Source organism: Littorina saxatilis, linkage group LG14 (genome assembly GCF_037325665.1).
Source record: "Littorina saxatilis isolate snail1 linkage group LG14, US_GU_Lsax_2.0, whole genome shotgun sequence".
NCBI lineage: Eukaryota > Metazoa > Mollusca > Gastropoda > Littorinimorpha > Littorinidae > Littorina > Littorina saxatilis.
The window spans coordinates 5,283,088-5,302,281 of NC_090258.1; the positions used below are offsets into that span (position 1 = coordinate 5,283,088).

The 19,194-nt window shown below is 44.1% G+C and overlaps 1 protein-coding gene and 1 long non-coding RNA gene across 2 annotated transcripts in view; one reads left to right on the forward strand and one right to left on the reverse strand.

The window, feature by feature from the left end:
• The window catches only part of LOC138946978 (uncharacterized), a 271,906-nt gene that overhangs the window by 118,415 nt on the left and 134,297 nt on the right, over positions 1–19,194 (forward strand). The window lies entirely within an intron of this gene.
• LOC138946984 (uncharacterized) lies at positions 3,476–11,736 on the reverse strand. The gene is made up of 2 exons (XR_011449504.1): positions 11,382–11,736; positions 3,476–7,426 (listed from the first exon to the last, which is right to left on the reverse strand). It is a non-coding gene; the product is annotated as an uncharacterized lncRNA (long non-coding RNA).

Here is a 19,194-nt window from a genome sequence, read left to right on the forward strand (position 1 = left end):
TGGTCATCCGCACAGGTCATCCTTCATGATCATCTGTACTGGTCATCTGCACTAGTCATCGTCCATGATAATCTGCACTGGTCATCCGCACTGATCATCCGCACTCGTCATCCGCACTGGTCATGTTTCATGATCATCTGCACTGGACATCCGCACCGGTAATCCGCACTGGTCATCTGCACTGGTCATCCTTCATGGTCATCTGCACAGGTCATCCACACTGGTCATCCGCACTGGCAATTCTCACCGGTCACCCGTACTGGTAATCTACATGACATCCTGCGTAATCATCGGGCGTGGTCATTTATTGGTCATCAGGCATAGTCATCCGCTACCATTTCGGCAATTGAAAAAAGGATCGATGGTGGCTGCCCTCAAACTGGAAACTCACTGCATGACCATGTCATCTTGTGTGGTAAACCAGCGTGGTCATCCCGCCTGGTCATCTGGAGTGGTAAACTACACATCATCCTGTGTGGTCATCGGCGAGGTAAAGTGCATACTAACCAGTATCCCTGGTTCGTCGCCATGACCTTTACGTTATGAGATAGAGGTCTTTTGTATATGAGACATGGTACATCAGGTTTAGCCTCTTGACATGACGCCCAATACACCTCCTCGGGGCGTCACTAACTGACACAACACTGTGTATATGGTGTCAATCGCTTGGCGCTGTGACACCTTACAAGGCCTTTCGTCTGATGTATTGACATTCCTCACCTGACTAGATCTTTTTTTTAAAAAGAGCACAAGATAACTTTAAGTTATTCTGGGTATTACAGCCACTTTTCCAGGATTAAGTTGTTATCTGCTTGCTCACCGACCAAGTCACTCATTGATTCTGGAACCCACCAGGATGGTAGGGTCACTTCAACGACGAGCGCTTCATAAGCTGTCTCCACCTCTGGCGGCTGTGAGCAATTTTTGGGAAGTTGCAAAACATTTCCCAATCCACTCTGTAATGATATCTGTCCCTCTGTTCATTTGTCTTCTCTATCTTCTTTTTCCGCGCACCATACCCTGTAAGATGGTCTTGGAGAGCCCGCCTGTTCTTGTTACATGGCCATACAATCTCAGCTTCGTCTTCTTGACAGTGATCTTTGTAGTGATGCACGTGCTAAGTGATGGTTTTGCAGACATTAAAATATATGACCTTGAAATTGTTTGACCTTGAAAACGTGTGACCTTCAGTGTTGGTGAACGTTTTTATTCATGGCAAGTTTTAAGAAGACATTTCGTCATTTTATCTTCAAAAATAGTATAATCCTTTATCATTTGAATGAACATTTGACATTCATATGACCTTGAAATGCGATGAAGGTCAAGCAAAGTGCAACAGTAATCAAAGCCCACAACACATATAAGCTTAAACCATTAGCTGTAACTGAAAAAATATATTGCTAAAACTAACTATATCATCCTGCTCCGTTAACCAGTTTTAACGGTCCCTCAACAGACCAGCCATTCGGGTTATAGTGTCTGCTAATCATGTAACTGTTGTTATGCATATTAACTCCCGTTTTATCTCCCGGAAAACATAAATAAATACAGTTCAGAGTTCTGCTAGTTTATAGCATGCAGTTTCGACTATTTTGCAGTCTGGAATCCATCTTGTCCGCCATCTTGAATACATCAAAATGCCCAAGGATGACAGAGTGTCATCCGTCGGATCTGTAATCTACAGACATCACAGAGTTCAAAACAGTCAAAACATTCTCCGAGGTATTTTTTGAGGGGTTAAGGTCAAAATCGGGAAATGACGACCTGACTATTGACGTCAATGCATCGTGACGTCTTCCCTTTTTGGACTTATCTCTCGCGCGTGTCATGTGTATGTGTGTGTGTGTACATCAGTGTTTGTGTGTGTTTTGAAGAGAGAGACGGAGAGTGTGCGTGCAGTTATAGAGAGTGTGTGCGTGTGTGTGCATTCGTCAGTGTGTGCGTTGTGTACGTGTTGTCTGTGTTCAGTTTTGGTGTGTGTGTGTGTGTGTGTGTGTATGGAGAGAGAGAGAGAGAGAGAGAGAGAGAGAGAGAGAGAGAGAGAGAGAGAGAGAGAGAGTTGATCGTTATCACTCAAACGAGACTATCAGAGAGTACCCCAGTTACTCATCAAAATGGACTGTGAATAGTGTGTTGGCTGTGTTGCCCGTCAAAATTATTGTAAGAACCAGTTGACATGTTTCGCATATTTTACGGTTCCCATACTGCATAGGTAAAGGTGGCTTGTATAACCCGACTATTCAGTATCAAAACACTGTTTATATCTGTGTAGGTTTTAGTCATCACAACTAATCGCATTTTGCCTTTTGTTTCAGAAAGAAGATCGACGCTACGTCAGATATATCAATATGCCATCGCCACATGAAGACTTTCCGAATTTAGATCCACTCGGCATTGTGACAAGTCTTGATGAAAAGTATAATGACTGAGGACAGCAGTGGAAAAAGTGGTCACCTATTGCTGATTGTGTATACAGTGCAAAAGACAAATAAGCTGATGGTAGATTTCCAAATGAACACAGTAGGCTACTCTCAGATCTACTGCTGACGGGCAAGCTACAATCCAGGGCAGAGAACACTGCAGCGTTGAAATCAAACTCTTCATTTGTTCCAGGAAAGGACGTCCATACAAATTAACATTACAACTCTGTGATACAAAGACATAGTGCATTATGTACTCTGAGCAAGAGGCTGTGCTACCACAGGAACATCCCGAGAATTGAGTGGGACAGGATTAACAAGCTTCCCAGGGCTGCAGTGAGGAAGTACATGTTTTTTTCTGTCATTGACCTTCATACCTTTCACATAGCCAGTATGAGAGATAATGGTCAATGGTCTTCTTGATGAGCATTCATGCCCAAGCGTGCGGAGCTGGTGGCTAGCAGGACATTCTGTCACTGGAAAATATCACAGACTTCGGACCCTCATGTGAACATGTCTGAGTGTGACCCTTGTGACGCCCATATCTTTAACTCTTAGTCGTATGACAAATTCAAGAATACATTATCTTGCTACGCAAGCTCTTGGGTAGGTTAATGATTGTAGACAAGCTTTGCCATGATTATTATGCTGATGCAGTTTAAAAGTGTGTGTGTGTGTGCACGGTGTGTGTGTGTGTGTGTCTGTGTGCAAGTGAGGGGACAACTGCACCAAGAACAAACATTCACACAGTCATTTTATCTGTTTGCTTTCTTTAGAAAATTATACATGGAGTTGATATGATGCGTTAGTTTTAACTCTGTGTGTGTGACAGAGTGAGTGAGTTTGTGTTACTGTTTGTAGTTCTCACGGGAGCCTTGAAGACTTGATGTATTGTTCTGACAATGACAAAAGCTTACTGATGAGACGCACAGACATTATTTGAGTTGTACATCCAACTGAAATTGAACAAAAAAAATGACCTTGTACAAATAGAACATAATGATAAGGCAAATTCGCAAACAAGACATCACAAGATTAAAAGCCTCCACAAGAAATGCCATTTTGCTACAGACATTTATTCCCTGAAAGCAATTAAGCTGTTCACTTCTTAATCAAGACAATATGTAGCCAACACAACATTTGTATCCAACACTTTGTGTGTCACATTGTTGTTATATTTTGATGTAAGGGCAGTAATTTCATGTAAGGACAGTAACTGCTCTTGAGGCACACACACACAAAACATTTGTTGAAGATTAAAATAATGGATGGATTAACAAATTTGAGTGATTGTAAGTAGATCCGGTTTAAATCAATTAAATAAATAGCATGGGCAGGACATGTATGTCGCATGCTGGATCACTGCATCCCAAAGCTCCTTCATGGTGAACTCTGTCTGGAAAATGTGATGTTGGAGGGCAAAAGTAAAGATATAAGTATAAGAACACACTAAAAGCTTCTCTATAAACCCTTGATATTCAGTTCCAATCTCGAGAGCAACAGACCGAAATGGCGTAGCATAAGCTATAATTATTAGTGCCCAGAGAGTGGAAAAGAGAACAATCCACATTGCAGAGCAAAAGCGCACAATCCGGAAAACTAGAGCAGCCAACACCTGAACAGTCACATGCGGGAACGGATTCGTGGCCCAGATAAGCTCATCAGCTATCTTCGCACAAATCAGACCAGACATCCAAGCATACCATGTGTCTGCGGCCATCTTCAAAACAGAAAGACGAACAACATTTACAATGAAGGTAAATCTTCTGTTTGTTTAGGTTGGAGCTTCAGGCAGTGATGCTTATCATATTGAATTGAGAAGATAGTGACTTTGCTGGTGATCATTGACATTGATGTAAATTAAACAATTAGTGCTTTCTAACCTACTTGAAACTAGAACCTTTGGATTAATGGCGTTTAACTTTAATTCAGAGGAATTGCTATCAATTCATTTTTAACTGTAAGATAACCATAATTTTATTGTCTTGCGTTACCAACTAGGCAACAAAAAACAAAACAAAAAAGGTGTGGTTAAGGTAACATAGCCAAAATAAATAGGGTAGGAAGGTAGGCAATCACTTTTTTTTTTAAACTTTTTTTTCTTAATAGCAGAGCAACCAAGCGTGTAGCACTCGCAACCGAAGAAGATGCCGCCATTTTTGTCATGGCAAGGGTCTGTTGGGCCTTTTTAGTAATTTCCCTTGCATCATCTGCAGGACGACTCGAGCGCTTTCGCTTTCATTGCGTTTTCTGCACTTGTTTTCTTGTTTTTTTTGTGGGTTTTTGAGTCACTTGAGAAAAAGTGACTCTATGTAATCGGTCAGTGTTAGTCTGTCCGGCCGGCCGTCCGGCCGGCCGTCCGGCCGGCCGTCCGTAGACACCACCTTAACGTTGGACTTTTCTCGGAAACTATCAAAGCGATCCGGCTCATATTTTGTTTAGTCGTGACCTCCAATGACCTCTACACTTTAACGATGGTTTCGTTGACCTTTGACCTTTTTCAAGGTCACAGGTCAGCGTCAAAGGAAAAATTAGACATTTTATATCTTTGACAAAGTTCATCGGATGTGATTGAAACTTTGTAGGATTATTCTTTACATCAAAGTATTTACATCTGTAGCCTTTTACGAACGTTATCAGAAAAACAAGGGAGATAACTAGCCTTTTCTGTTCGGCAACACACAACTTAACGTTGGGCTTTTCTCGGAAACTATAAAAGTGACCGGGCTCAAATTTTATGTGAACGTGACTCCCAGTGACCTCTACACTTTGACGTCGGCTTTGGTGACCTTTGACTTTTTTCAAGGTCACAGGTATGTCTTGAAGGAAAAAAATTGAAATATCATATCTCTGAAACTATTCATCGGATTTGATTCAAACTTTATAGGATTATTCTTTACATCAAATTATTTACATCTGTATTGTGTTGTGAATAGCAATTTCTTCCTGTCCATCTGATGCCTCATATAATATTCAGAACTGCGAAAGTGACTCGATCGAGCGTTTGCTCTTCTTGTTTGACAAATGTAATAAAAAGTTGTAGGGTCGGCCCCCAAAAATAGGGTAGGTCGGGTTATCGTAACCACACCTATTTTTTTTTAGGCCCTATCATTATCAATCAGTATTGTTTTATTTACTACGTTGTGGGTTTTTTCCAGGTATGATGTTAGCTTTGTTGATTATTATTGTTTGTACTCTTGTTTTAGGGTCACAGTTTTTCGACCTCGCTGTTCTCGTTTGGGTTGTCTCCTCCTTTCTGTAAACTCATATTCTTTAATTAGCATCTTTGGTGTGTCTGATCAGCTTATAACGTAAATGACATTAAACTGAACAAATAAATAACTTGGTTCCATATTTGAACATTTGGCAGTAAGTATGTTTCTTGTGAGTCAGAAAGATCTCACCAGGAACTCAACTTTTACCCAGTTATTTCTTCACATTAAAATTTAAATGGAAGGTTACACAACGCATTCGAATATGCAACTCAATACACACTGCCAGGACTTGTTATTTACAAGAAATACAGCCTCGTAGAATGATATACGGTGGACTGTACTCAACACTTCCCTGAAACACAACAGTTATCAAGAAAGAACATTTGCAATTTCCAGTCTTCTTTGTGTGCAGACATGCAGTGATCACCACCACATTGACCTCCTTCCTCGTCTTCATCGTTACTGTCCGACAAGTCGATGTCATCCTCGTCGACGCCATTGTCTAAAATGATAAAGTTGTGTAGAACACATGCTGAGAAAATGAATGTGGGAACTTCCCGGATGTTAGTCATGTCGAGATCTTTCAGTCTGCGGAATTTTTCATTCAACAAACCAATGGCACGCTCCACGTCGACTCTGGTCCTTGTCTGGGCTTTGTCGCGGAATGGAACCAGCAGGTAGTCGCAGAGAGGGTAGGCTGAGTCCCCAATCACATGGAATTCCGGAGGCAGATTACTTGCGACTCCAACGAGATCCGAGTTGCGGAAGACTCGGCTGTCATAGCCCGTGAACACATCCAGGAAGAGATCTTTGTCGCAAACAACCTGAAACAAGTCGCGTAAAGCAATATAAAAATAATTCATCTATCTATCGGCCAGAAACTAAAAACCAACCACCACATAGACTAGATAATTATATACATGTCCTAACTTGCTTTGTTAGCCTAAACCGTAAGACTGAACTGGGTCCAGCTCGTCTCTGCAGATCATGGGAATGAGGTGCCTAATGTCCCATATTTTATTTATAATTCAGTGCATTTTGAGCGTAAGTATGACATGCATATATAATATATATATATGAAATGATAACGAATAATATAAATTCATGAATTCGAAGCTGAAATACATCCCCATTATCCATGCGTAGTCAAAGAATGCTTGACCAAAATATTAATCAATTTGATCAGAATATGAGCGCATGAAAGTGCTGCCTCAACTTTTACAAAAAACGGGATATGACATGTATCTAAAAAAAAGAATAAAAAAAAGGTCGGAGGAACAATATGTATGTAAAGTTTTATGATGATGATTTCTTGGAATTAATACACACACCATCACCCTCGTCTGAACTCCCAACCTCGGTTAAAAAAAATAAATATTACCCATACTTAAAAACACAAAAAAACCTCAAATACTTGTCTATAAATTCAAAGATTCAATTTAGAAATCATACACAGCATGTATACATGTGTGCATGTAGTGACTTAATTAAAATTACAGTAGATTCCAATGATGAAATGATACTGCTATTGTTACTCCAGTATTTTAATACAATAGGGGATAAATACACAGGCACCATAATGGTCAGGTCCTCCAACCTTTCAGTTCTGCCTACATTAACATACCACTTATCTGAAAGAGATGTACGCGTCCCTGTTTTTATCCCTGGTTCCTGGTATCGTAATGTAAGTCCCATCAATGGCTCCCACGACGCCAGGAAAACCAGGTCTTGCTGACCATTTCCCAGCTAATCGCGCCAGGTCACACCTCCGTGGCCACTGGATAACATCTCCTGTAAAAAACAGACAATTGCATTAAAATATGCAGATCACAGTGTTAATTTTATTCCAAATTATCGGACAGTTTACCCATGTCTGTACAATTTACAATTAAAGTCCCAGCCGAACCCAACCATGGTTAGATTTCTAGTGCATTTTACTACCGATTGAGCAGCTATGAACAGGGCCGGACCAAATGAGTTGTAAGGGGGGGGGGGGGGGTTCCTCCTTTTTGGGGGGGGCAAATCAGCGAAGTGGCGAAGCCACAAGCGCGCGCCTGCAAAGCAGGCGTGCGAACTAGGGGGGTCCGGGGGCATGCTCCCACAGAAAATTTTTGAAAAACGGTTAAAATCTGTGCAATCTGGTGCATTTTGGGCCTTGTTTTGAGGGTTAAGAGCAGCATTGTTTTGGTGCTAACACTAGTAAAAGTCAAAACAAGGTACATGCTTTTTCTAGGGGTGGGGTTCCAGAACCCCTGGAATCCCCCCCTGGGTCCGGCCCTGTATGAAGGCAAGTGACAGATAGGTGAAAAATAGGAAAGTAGTATTGTGTGAGATACTGGTGACTGCCGGTGTTTGAGCAAAACGACAACAACAAAAAACATGGGTGGGTTGGTAGGCAAGCTTGCTTTACGCAATTTGCCCTGGTGCCCAAATTCAGGCCCTGGGCTCGTCTACCACCCAGTGCTACCAAGCGCAGCAACCGGACCCCGACAAAACAATAAAACAGCACGGACAATACGGAGCAAGAGCGATAGAATCTACCTGTATCACTGCTGAGGGATAGAGGGGGGGGGGGTCTATTACAGTCGAGACCGGATGTAAGAAAGTCGTCGGGACCCACTTTTTGTCTTTCATACATCCGGTCTTTACTAAATCCGGTTAACCGGATGTATGAAAATATTGTGGATTGACTTTCATACATCCGGCCACGCGTCTGTTACTTGATAAAAGTAGGGTTTTTGACTCACATGCGAAGCAAAAGTGAGTCTATGTACTCACCCGAGTCGTCCGTCCGGACGTCCGGACGTCCGTCCGTCCGGACGTCCGTCCGGAAAACTTTAACGTTGGATATTTCTTGGACACTATTCAGTCTATCAGTACCAAATTTGGCAAGATGGTGTATGATGACAAGGCCCCAAAAAACATACATAGCATCTTGACCTTGCTTCAAGGTCAAGGTCGCAGGGGCCATAAATGTTGCCTAAAAAACAGCTATTTTTCACATTTTTCACATTTTCTCTGAAGTTTTTGAGATTCAATACCTCACCTATATATGATATATAGGGCAAAGTAAGCCCCATCTTTTGATACCAGTTTGGTTTACCTTGCTTCAAGGTCAAGGTCACAGGAGCTCTTCAAAGTTGGATTGTATACATATTTTGAAGTGACCTTGACCCTGAACTATGGAAGATAACTGTTTCAAACTTAAAAATTATGTGGGGCACATGTTATGCTTTCATCATGAGACACATTTGGTCACATATGATCAAGGTCAAGGTCACTTTGACCCTTATGAAATGTGACCAAAATAAGGTAGTGAACCACTAAAAGTGACCATATCTCATGGTAGAAAGAGCCAATAAGCACCATTGTACTTCCTATGTCTTGAATTAACAGCTTTGTGTTGCATGACCTTGGATGACCTTGACCTTGGGTCAAGGTCACATGTATTTTGGTAGGAAAAATGTGTAAAGCATGTGAGTCGTATGGGCTTTGCCCTTCTTGTTTTCATATCATTTTTGTATTTATTTGTTTTTTTATGTTTAAATGTTTTGATACATATCCTTGTTAGAAGAAAAGGTTTGTGAATAACAAGTGGAAAAGTACATGTACTTACATACACTGACACAGTCAGGACAACCGATAGAAAGAGCAACTGTTTGTGTAAGGAACTGTTCTGCTTTGCATAAGGCCGTGCACTCTCCGCCCCCCCCCCCCCCCCCCCCCCCCCGTCCCTCTGTGTGTGTGTGTGCGCGTACGTGCGTGCGCTCGCGCGCACGTGTGTGTGTGTGTGTGTTTGTGTGTGGCTCAACTGTATTGTGTGTGTTCCCTCCACAACCCTTTTGCGCTTTTGACAATGTTTTTGGTCGTGGAAGCTTTGTAATGACCGTTGGCGTAGCAAATAACATTTTCTGAGTTCTCTCTCCCCCCCCCCCCCTCTCTCTCTCTCTCTCTCTCTCTCTCTCTCTCTCTCTCTCTCTCTCTCTCTGTCCAAAACGCACACATTTATCACACACGCGCGCGCACTGAATACAAAAAAGTGAGTTAAACGTAAAACCAGTTTAATGGATTAAAACAACAACAACATAAAAAAAACCTGAGTCACACCCACGACCAATGCCTCTGGTTCTAATTGTACAAAAAAATGCCTTCCTGGGCTATTATGGCTCTTTAGTCCAGTCCAGCAGCGCTTTGTCCACAGACGGCAGCTGAGAGCTCCGTGCCCGCTTGCTCGTCGTCACAGTATCGCCGCTTTCTTGCCTAAGCAAGATATTTTTTCTTGTCTTTCATGATTTTCGACAGCGTTGGCAGGGGGACACCTAAATCAATGGCCATCTGTGTTCGGGATTTGTGTGGACTGTCCTCTACTGCCTTTATGATTTTAAGGCGCCCAGACAATGTCAACACTGTACGTTTGCCTGTAGCTTTCGCTTTGCGGTCCGCCATTTTGCAAGTTCGAGTCGCTATGGAAGGGAAATTACTCTTACCACACTTTGGTGACTTGGGTCTACTTTCGTTTTCTTACAACCGGTCTTGCAACAACGCATTTGTGCTGCTCGGGACCAGAGATTTGCTTTCATACAACCGGACTTTTATACATCCGATTTTCGTACAACCGGAAAATTCTAAGTAATAACAAAGAGTAGCTTCTGCCGGGACCCTGCCTACCCCTTTCATACATCCAGACTTTCATACATCCGGTGTTTTATACATCCGGTCTATACTGCTGAGGGGAGGGAGTGGGGCTGGAGAGGGGATGAATCTAGTGGGGAGGGGAGGGGGGCAAACAGGGAGTGGGTTTAGACAGGGGTGCCTATGGGCTCGCACCTCGGAGCCAGGCCTCGACGATGGTTCTGAAGGCCTGGGGCGAGTCTGCGCTCACAGCCTCTTGGGGGATGTTATTCCAGAGGCGGATTGCAGACACTGAGACAGAAAGAACGACGTTCTGTGTGAGTCTGTGCGGGACTGTGGGACCTGGAGTCTGGTGGTGTGCCCCCTGGTAGATCTTGGGACCGGTGTCAGTGTGCCTTCCCTTGGGGCTACCTCGACCAGTCCACTCATGATTTTGTACATCATGGTTGCCCTGGTCGCGGTGCGCCGTTGTATGAGGGGGTCCAGCTTGAGCCTGGAGACGAGTTCCGTTGTACTACTTGTGGGTTTGAAGTCGTGCAGGATCCTCCTTGCGGAACGACGCTGTGTCATCTCCAGGCTGTCGGACAGGCCCTTTTGAGGTGGCCTGAACAGGATGGGAGCAGCCCCTGAGGTTTCGATAGACAAAGGCACTGGTTTTGTTTGCCTTCTTTTCTCTGTTTATGTAGTATTCTCTAAACTATCTTGTAATAAAAAGGGGTCTTTGATAAAACAGGAAAGGGGGGGGGGGGGGGTTAAAAAAAATGAGACCACTAGGAGGGTTGGGTTTACCAAGACAGTAGACGTAATTTACAGGGAATATGACGCAGTGAAAATGACGTGCAGGTTCTGGACTAACGGAGAATCGCACTTTACTTAAAACAACACCAAAGACAGGGAATACATGTCGCCCGCAAAGTGAACCTACAAGTGAGTTTCTTAGATTGCCGTTTAAAGTAGAGACTTGGCGCTGGGGACGGGTGGGCTCCGGTGTAAAATAACGGCCCTAAAAAAAAGTACACTAACAGCAGTTGATGAGTTTCCCATCAATGTAATCACGCAATGGGTGACTAGCATGTTAATACAGAGTAAACCAAAATAGATAAAGCATTCTTACCTGAAAAACGTTCCTGTTCACCCAAAAGTGGCTTCGGAACTGACACTCGTTGTATCGTGGCACCGTAATTTCCACAAAGTTCACATTCCGCTCAATGTAGGCGTCCGGGACGTCGATTGGAGTTTGGTTTGCGGCTGCTTGCATTATTTTTCTGTGGCCTTGGCAGCTTTGTGCACCCACAGTTTCAGTGTCATCGACTAATTCAGATAGAACGAACTTTTGCACATCATTCGACGCCATCTTGATATGCTAGCCTCTGCCTCGTTTTCAATAAGGGCGTTGCTTAGGCTGCTAGCTACGCGAGCGCTCGCCGCGAGATATTCTCGCCTTTGCTCGCCTGTAAGCAACACGAGACTGCTCTTTTAAAACACCCATTGTAGTTTCTTTGACGCGGAGCAAGAGAGCGTAAAGTACGACGACCGAACTGAAAAATGTTGCGCATCACAGCGCGCGGAGGCTGTGTGAGGCTGAACGGTACTTCAATAAAATATTCATACAAAATCACATAGTAAACACAAATTAACTAACGAAAATGGTATGTATTTTGATGTGGTATACATTTTTTATTTTATTAGGTGAATTTCTTCACATTTTTGGCATCTTCAGGTGCATTTCTCTAACCTTCAGTCATCGGTTAGTGGTTCCAATAACCTTTAAAACAGCATGGTCTGGTCCTTTGAAATGGGGTGGAAAAAATCCCGATTGCGGCTAGGAGCTAAGTGATACAAAGAAGGTTTGGGGTACCTATAAGATCACAGAAAGACCAGTGGTCGATACCTTCCGCCTGTGATCAAGACCTGGGAACACATAATTATTGCCGTATTAGACTATGTATGCTTGTTTGTCTAAAAATACGATCAGTATGGTTTAATGATTATAACAACTTTACAACTCTGCATTTGATCAATGGTAACCGCTTTTGTCATTACACATTGAAAGAAGCATTTGGTTTAAATGTTTTGGTAAACTTTTTAATGTTGCAACGGTCAAATGTATGGAGTACACCTTTTTTTTCCTGAAAATATATATATATATATGCCAAATTTGTTTGAGAATACTCCAAGCGCAAAACAGCTAGGGTTCCAGCTATATTTTTTAATGGAATTGTTTGATCGTCACACTGCCAGTTAAAATTTCTCTTGTTTGTTGGTGTGCAAGCTATAGGTAGTGCTTCCATTCGTGTGCTGTCATGTATGCTCTGAATCTGATCATTTCTGTTAAGTCTTTATAATATAGGCTGTCAGCATAGTGACATGAATTTGATTGGTCGATATTTATAGTTAAAACACATGCTCTCTCCACATGGAAATCAAAACATTGGAAGTGTTATACTGTACTTCTCAAAAATAAAAACTTTTTTTACATTTATTTTTATTTTGTTAAAAAAATTTCCCCATGCTTCATTCATCATCTGACATAACTTTTTAGCGAAATCTAACCATAAGATTATTGAAAAAAAAGCAGAAATGTAGACTACCTTTAAGCCTTGAATTTTGCTTCAACAACATTAAATTTGTGTGAAACTACAGAATAAAAGTCTCTGGCAGTTGGTAAACAAACAAGAATTTCGGGCTGCTGATTTATACATCCCTTTAACAGAAGAATTAATGCCAAAATACACTTTTTGCTTAAAAACAAAAGAAAATATTTACTTTGTAATATTTTTTAAAACATGAAGCAAGCTGAGTGTTATGTTTCTGAATAATATTTGCTGCCACCATGTCTCATTCTTGTGCCAAGATGGTAAGAATATTTGCAAATAGGGCCACTCAGAGAGTCAGACACAATAATCGCTCTATAAGCAGGCCCCTCCATATGATATTGAAAAAGCCTCCATTAAGGTCCCGGCTAGCTGTGATGTTGTTCGGAAACTTACGCCAAGATCGCAGCTACCTGCGAGGCTCGCGTCAAGGTCGCAGCTACCCGCGATGTTGTTGCGAGGTTCGCGCCAATTGTCGCAGCTAACTTTGATGTTGTTGTGAGGCTCGCGCCAAGGTTGCAGCTACCTGCGATGTTGTTGCGAGGCTCGCGCCAAGGTCGCAGCTACCCGCGATGTTGGCGCGAGCCTCGCACCATGGTCGCAGCTAGCCGCGCTCTTGTCGCGAGCCTCGCGCCAGGGTCACAGCTAGCCGCGATGTTGTCGCGAGGCTCGCGCCAAGGTCGCGGCTAGCCGCGATGTTGTTGCGAGGCTCGCGCCAACATCGCGGCTAGCCGTGACCAGCTGCGACTAGTTGCTGCGATGTGTTTAGATCGCTGCGACCTCGCAACGAGATCGCAGCGAGGTCGCAGCGACTTTTCTTTTCTGTAAGGGAGAGGGTGACGCCCTCACGATGGATACCGCCATCTGCATCGCGACGACCCACGAAGTGACAAAACAGCATCTTGCCTCCATGGCAGCAAGCGGTGAAACCATCGACGCCATCAGGAGGAAGAGACACAGCCCTCAAAACAGCCACCGGCAGAGCGGCCAGAATGACACTTTCAAGTGCAGAAACTGCGGAGGGAAGCACGGACGAAAGGAATGTCCAGCTTTCGGCAAACAATGCCTGTTCTGCAAGAAAACGAACCATTTCGCAAAAGTCTGCCTTGCAAAGAAGAGAGGAGAGAAGAAAATACACAGCATCAATGAAGAAGACGACGAAGAATCAATCTACATCGACGCCATTACCAGTGGCAAAGATCAGCCAAATGCAGCATACACCAATGTCGACACAAACACAGGGGACACCGTCCGGTTCAAGCTCGACACAGGAGCCCAGGTGAATGTACTCCCATCAACGGTGTACGAAAAACTCACCGAGAAGCCTGCGCTCCAGCCAAATGACAACAAACTCTACGGCTACACAGGGCAACAGCTGCAAGTCAAGGGCAAGATCACAATGGAGTGCACCTACAAAAGAAATACATACAAGGGCACTTTCCACATTGTAGACACCCCCGCCAGCTCCCAACCAATCCTGGGACTGCAAGCCTGCATACAACTAGGCGTCATCAAGATGATCCTAGCCATCGGCACCACTCCTCCCATGACAGAAGCCAGTGTCATCGACCAGCACGGCCAACTCTTCAAAGGATTAGGAGAACTGGAAGGAGAGGTGACCATACACCTGAAGGAGGAAGCAACGCCCGTCGTACATCCACCACGCCGAGTCCCACACGCAGTGAAAGACAGGCTGAAAGAAGAACTCCATAGCATGGAACAACAAGGCATCATTTCCAAAGTCACCACCCCAACAGACTGGGTAAACTCGCTGGTCGTCGTCGAGAAACCAAATGGAAAGCTGAGGATCTGCTTAGACCCAAGGGACCTCAACGCCGCCATTAAGCGACCACACTACCCAATGCCGACTTTGGAAGACGCACTCTCGAAGATGACAGGCGCCAAATATTTCTCAAAGCTAGACGCGAAATGTGGATACTGGCAGATGAAGCTCACCGAGGAATCATCATACCTCACCACATTCAACACTCCCTTTGGTCGCTACAGATTCAACAGGCTTCCATTCGGAGTCATCAGCGCTCAAGACGATTTCCAGAGGAAGATGGACGAGATCTTCGAAGTAATACCTGGAGTCACACCCTTAGTTGACGACGTCATCGTCTCCGGCAAGACACGAGAAGAACACGACGCCAATCTCCGAGACACACTCAACAGAGCAGCCTCCAAGAACCTGAAACTGAACCCAGAAAAGCTGACAGTCGGAGCCCAAGAAGTTGAATACTTTGGCCACCTCATCACCGCTGAGGGTCTGAAACCTGATCCCGCCAAAGTAAAGGCAATCCAAGACATGCCCCCACCCAACGACAAGAAAGAGCTTCACACTATGCTGGGGATGATCACATACCTAGCAAAGTTTGCCCCACAGCTGTCAGAGACAACCAAGCCGATGAGAGACCTGCTCAAAGAAGACGTCAAGTTCATCTGGGATGAACAGCAACAAGCTGCCCTGCAGAAGGTCAAGAACGCAATCACGAGCAAACCGATCCTATCCTTTTTCGACCCGAAGAAGGAAGTCAGACTCGAGGTCGATGCCAGCAAATCTGGACTTGGAGCTGCAATCTTCCAAGACGGCAACCCTGTGGCCTTCGCCTCGAAATCCTTGACCTCGGCGGAAGAAAACTACGCCCAAATAGAGAAAGAACTGTACGCGATACTTTTTGGCTGCCGCCGATTCCACCAGTACCTCTACGGCCGTGAAGTGCTTGTCTACTCTGACCACAAGCCACTGGAGAGCATCACAAAAAAGCCCCTCCATGGCAGCCGCACCACCCAGACTTCAGCGCATGCTTCTACAGCTCCAGAAGTACAGCCTGAAGATCGTACACGTCCCCGGAAAGAGTATACCTGTCGCCGACACTCTTTCCCGGAAGTTCATTCCTGCCGAGCCTGGGGATGACACTGAAGCTGACCTCAACATCCAGGTACACAGCGTCATCAATAACCTGCCAGTCAGCGACAAAAAGATGGAAGAGCTGCGTATCGCAACGCGAGACGACCAAGAACTCCATCAGCTGAAGGCAGCCATACAAAATGGCTGGCCTGATGAACGGCAAGAATGTCCACCCAAGATACAAGAGTTCTACAATCACCGAGACGAACTATCCATCATCGATGGCATCATCTTCAAAGGAGAGAAAATCCTCGTCCCACTCGCTCTTCGTCCCGAAATGCTGGCCAAAATCCACTCCAGTCATCTCGGCATTGAAAAGACCAAGCAGAGGGCCCGAGAAATTCTGTTTTGGCCAGGAATGTCTACAGAAATCCACAAAACTGTCGCCTCCTGTCCTATTTGCATCCAGAAACAGAACTCCAATCCCAAAGAACCTCTCCTACCCCACACTGTCCCAACCCGTCCCTGGCAGAAGATCGGCACTGATCTCTTCACCTGGGAGAAGAAAGACTTCATGGTGACAGTTGATTACTACAGCCGATATTTTGAAGTCGACGAGCTGACCACGACCACATCTGCCACCATCATCCGGAAGCTGTCCTCACACTTCGCAAGACATGGCATCCCCGAGACGCTTATGAGCGACAACGGACCCCAGTTTTGCTCAGAAGAGTTCCAGCAATTTGCAGTCAGCTGGGATTTCCAGCACACAACATCCAGTCCTGGTTACCCACAGTCCAACGGCCTAGCAGAAAAGACAGTCCATACTGTCAAGGACATCATGACCAACGCCAAGGCCAGTGGCACCAGCGCTCTACAAGCGATCCTGGAATATCGCAACACTCCAGTCGACAACCTGGCTTCCCCAGCCCAACTCCTGATGGGTAGACAACTGCGCTCTATCCTGCCCACCACCAAGCAGCACCTGCAACCCAAAACCATCAGACCTGCAGATGTCAGCGCCAGACGTAACGAGAAGCAGACCAAGATGAAGCAGTACTACGACCGCAGTTCCAGACCCCTACCACCAGTGAAGCCCGGCGACGCTGTACATGTCCAGCTGAAGAAGGGAAACGACTGGCAGCCAGCCACCGTCACCGCCTGCAGCAGCCAGCCACGATCCTTCGTGGTGCAAACCAGCAACGGCAGCACCTTCCGCCGCAACCGCCGGTTCCTGAAGAAGTCCAGACTGCCTTCACCGCCACCAACACCAGAGCCGGTCAGCCCAACAGCAGCCCCAGCAGTCTCCAAGCCTGTACCAGCTGATGTCCAGTCCGATGTGCCACCAGCCCCGCCAGCGCCCAGTGCCTACACCACCAAGTCAGGCCGTCGTGTCAAAGCACCAGCCAAAATGGACATGTAGTTCTCACCAGTTTACTGCGGTGCACCATCATTTCTTGAAATGATTGAATGTTAGACAACAAACACATATGTACAAACATGCAAACACCTTACACTAGGACTGTGCTATGGTTTTTTTTTAAAGACACTGTTGAAGGATGCTATTGACTAATACCGACCCGCATCAAATTTCCTTTGCTGAAAGACACTGTGTTGAACTGCAAGCACGCATCAATATTTCTGTGACTGTGTGCTAAGACAATAATAAGTGTAATCAATGTCTCATTACCTACAGTATTATTGCAAACAATTATAATTGCCATTCTAATACCAGACAGTATTAATGCTAACTCTATGTGGAAAAAAAAATCTAGTCAATTCTTTATTTTACATATTATGATAACTTTCATTTGAAAGAAAGGGAGATGTAACATTCTGCTAAAACATAATCTATGTTTTATGTCCAATACCAAATATCTGTACATGGGAGATAACCACCTACTTTACATGTACTATAACCAGAAGAGTGGTTCCCCCTCTTCCCTAACTAAGATGGCTGAATAAACACACATGTATTTTACCTCTGTCTCCTGAGTCCACAATCCGAGCGAATCCTTCATAACATACACACACCATCAAACATTACAATGCAAGAAACTGACATGCTTTTTGTCCTTAAATAATTTCACTTCTTAATTTTACCAGGAAACAACATTTCAGTCTTGAGTATATGTCGAGGGGGAAATAATTATGTACACAGGCGAAAGATGAAATCGTGACACCGGCTGGTCTTGACCTATTTTTGGATCTAAATTTAGATCGGGTAGATCACCACATCATGCACAACAAGACAGGTCACCAGCAAAGTATGTCAGACGTCATCATGAGTTTGTGTAAAACAAAATGGAGGCCGGAATTACTCAGTTGAATCGAACTCCAACCAAACACCACGTAATAACTAGGTTAATTTATGCACTCGCGTGAACAAGAAACTGTCGAGCTTCACAGATGTCGTCGTTGGGTAGTTTTGGGTTTGTTTCACTACCATAGGAGGATTTTTGAACTGTAAATGCACGCTGCAACAAAAACGCAAAACGAAGGCTGTGAGCTGCACTGTGCCTTTAATCTCTCCAAAGCTCTGTGCACTTGAAAACAGATATCAAAGAAAAAGTTATACATGTATTCATTTCTGAACAGTGGGCGGATAGAGATATAAATCATGCTGCTTTAATAATAACATAACATGAGTTCATATTATTATTATTATTATTGTGATCATTTTTATGCGCCTAATCTAAATATAGCCCTAGGCGCTTACATATTAATTTGTTTTCCCATCTTTATATCAATTGGCGCAGTAGCCCAGTGGTTAGGACATCAGACACGAAGTCTCGAGGTCGTGAGTTCGAATCTTCGCCGGTGCGTTTATTTTTTCCCCTTGCAAGATCTCTCTTGAAGATAAAATATGATCAATCTTGAGAGAGCAAACCGGATGTTATCCCTGCAAAATTCAAGCGTTGACTGAAGCTCGCAAGGTCATACACGCCGTATTGGTGGGGTTTCGGGTAGCGTTTGCTGTACAGAATTCTGTACATGATTTTCATTCCTTTTTTTTTCAACCTCGTAGCCCCGGAAAGTCATAAATAGACCACAGCTTTCATATTTCCCTTATGTTGTGTTCTGTGGGTTTAGTTGCACTATGGCGTAATGTGGCACAATAAGTCCTTTTAAAAGAGGCTTTGTGGTTGAGGCGATGGTGTGTGTGTGTGTGTTTGTGTGCATACGTGTGCGTGAGTGAATGCATTAGTTTATTACACAATTACATTTATTACTTTTATGACGCAATTACAGACATTCTGCTTTCCATTCTGATATGGCTCTCCAAAAAAACATTCCTCTTTCCAAACTGATTTTGTTGACACAAATATTATACTTTCCATTCTGATATATGGCTTTCCATTCTGATGTGTTTAAAAAGTTACCTTGATCATTTCGACATTCTCGTACTTAAATCACATCTCAGACAATGTTGTAGACTCCATTAACAGGCGATGTGGTGCATGGGAGAACTGCAGTCTGAG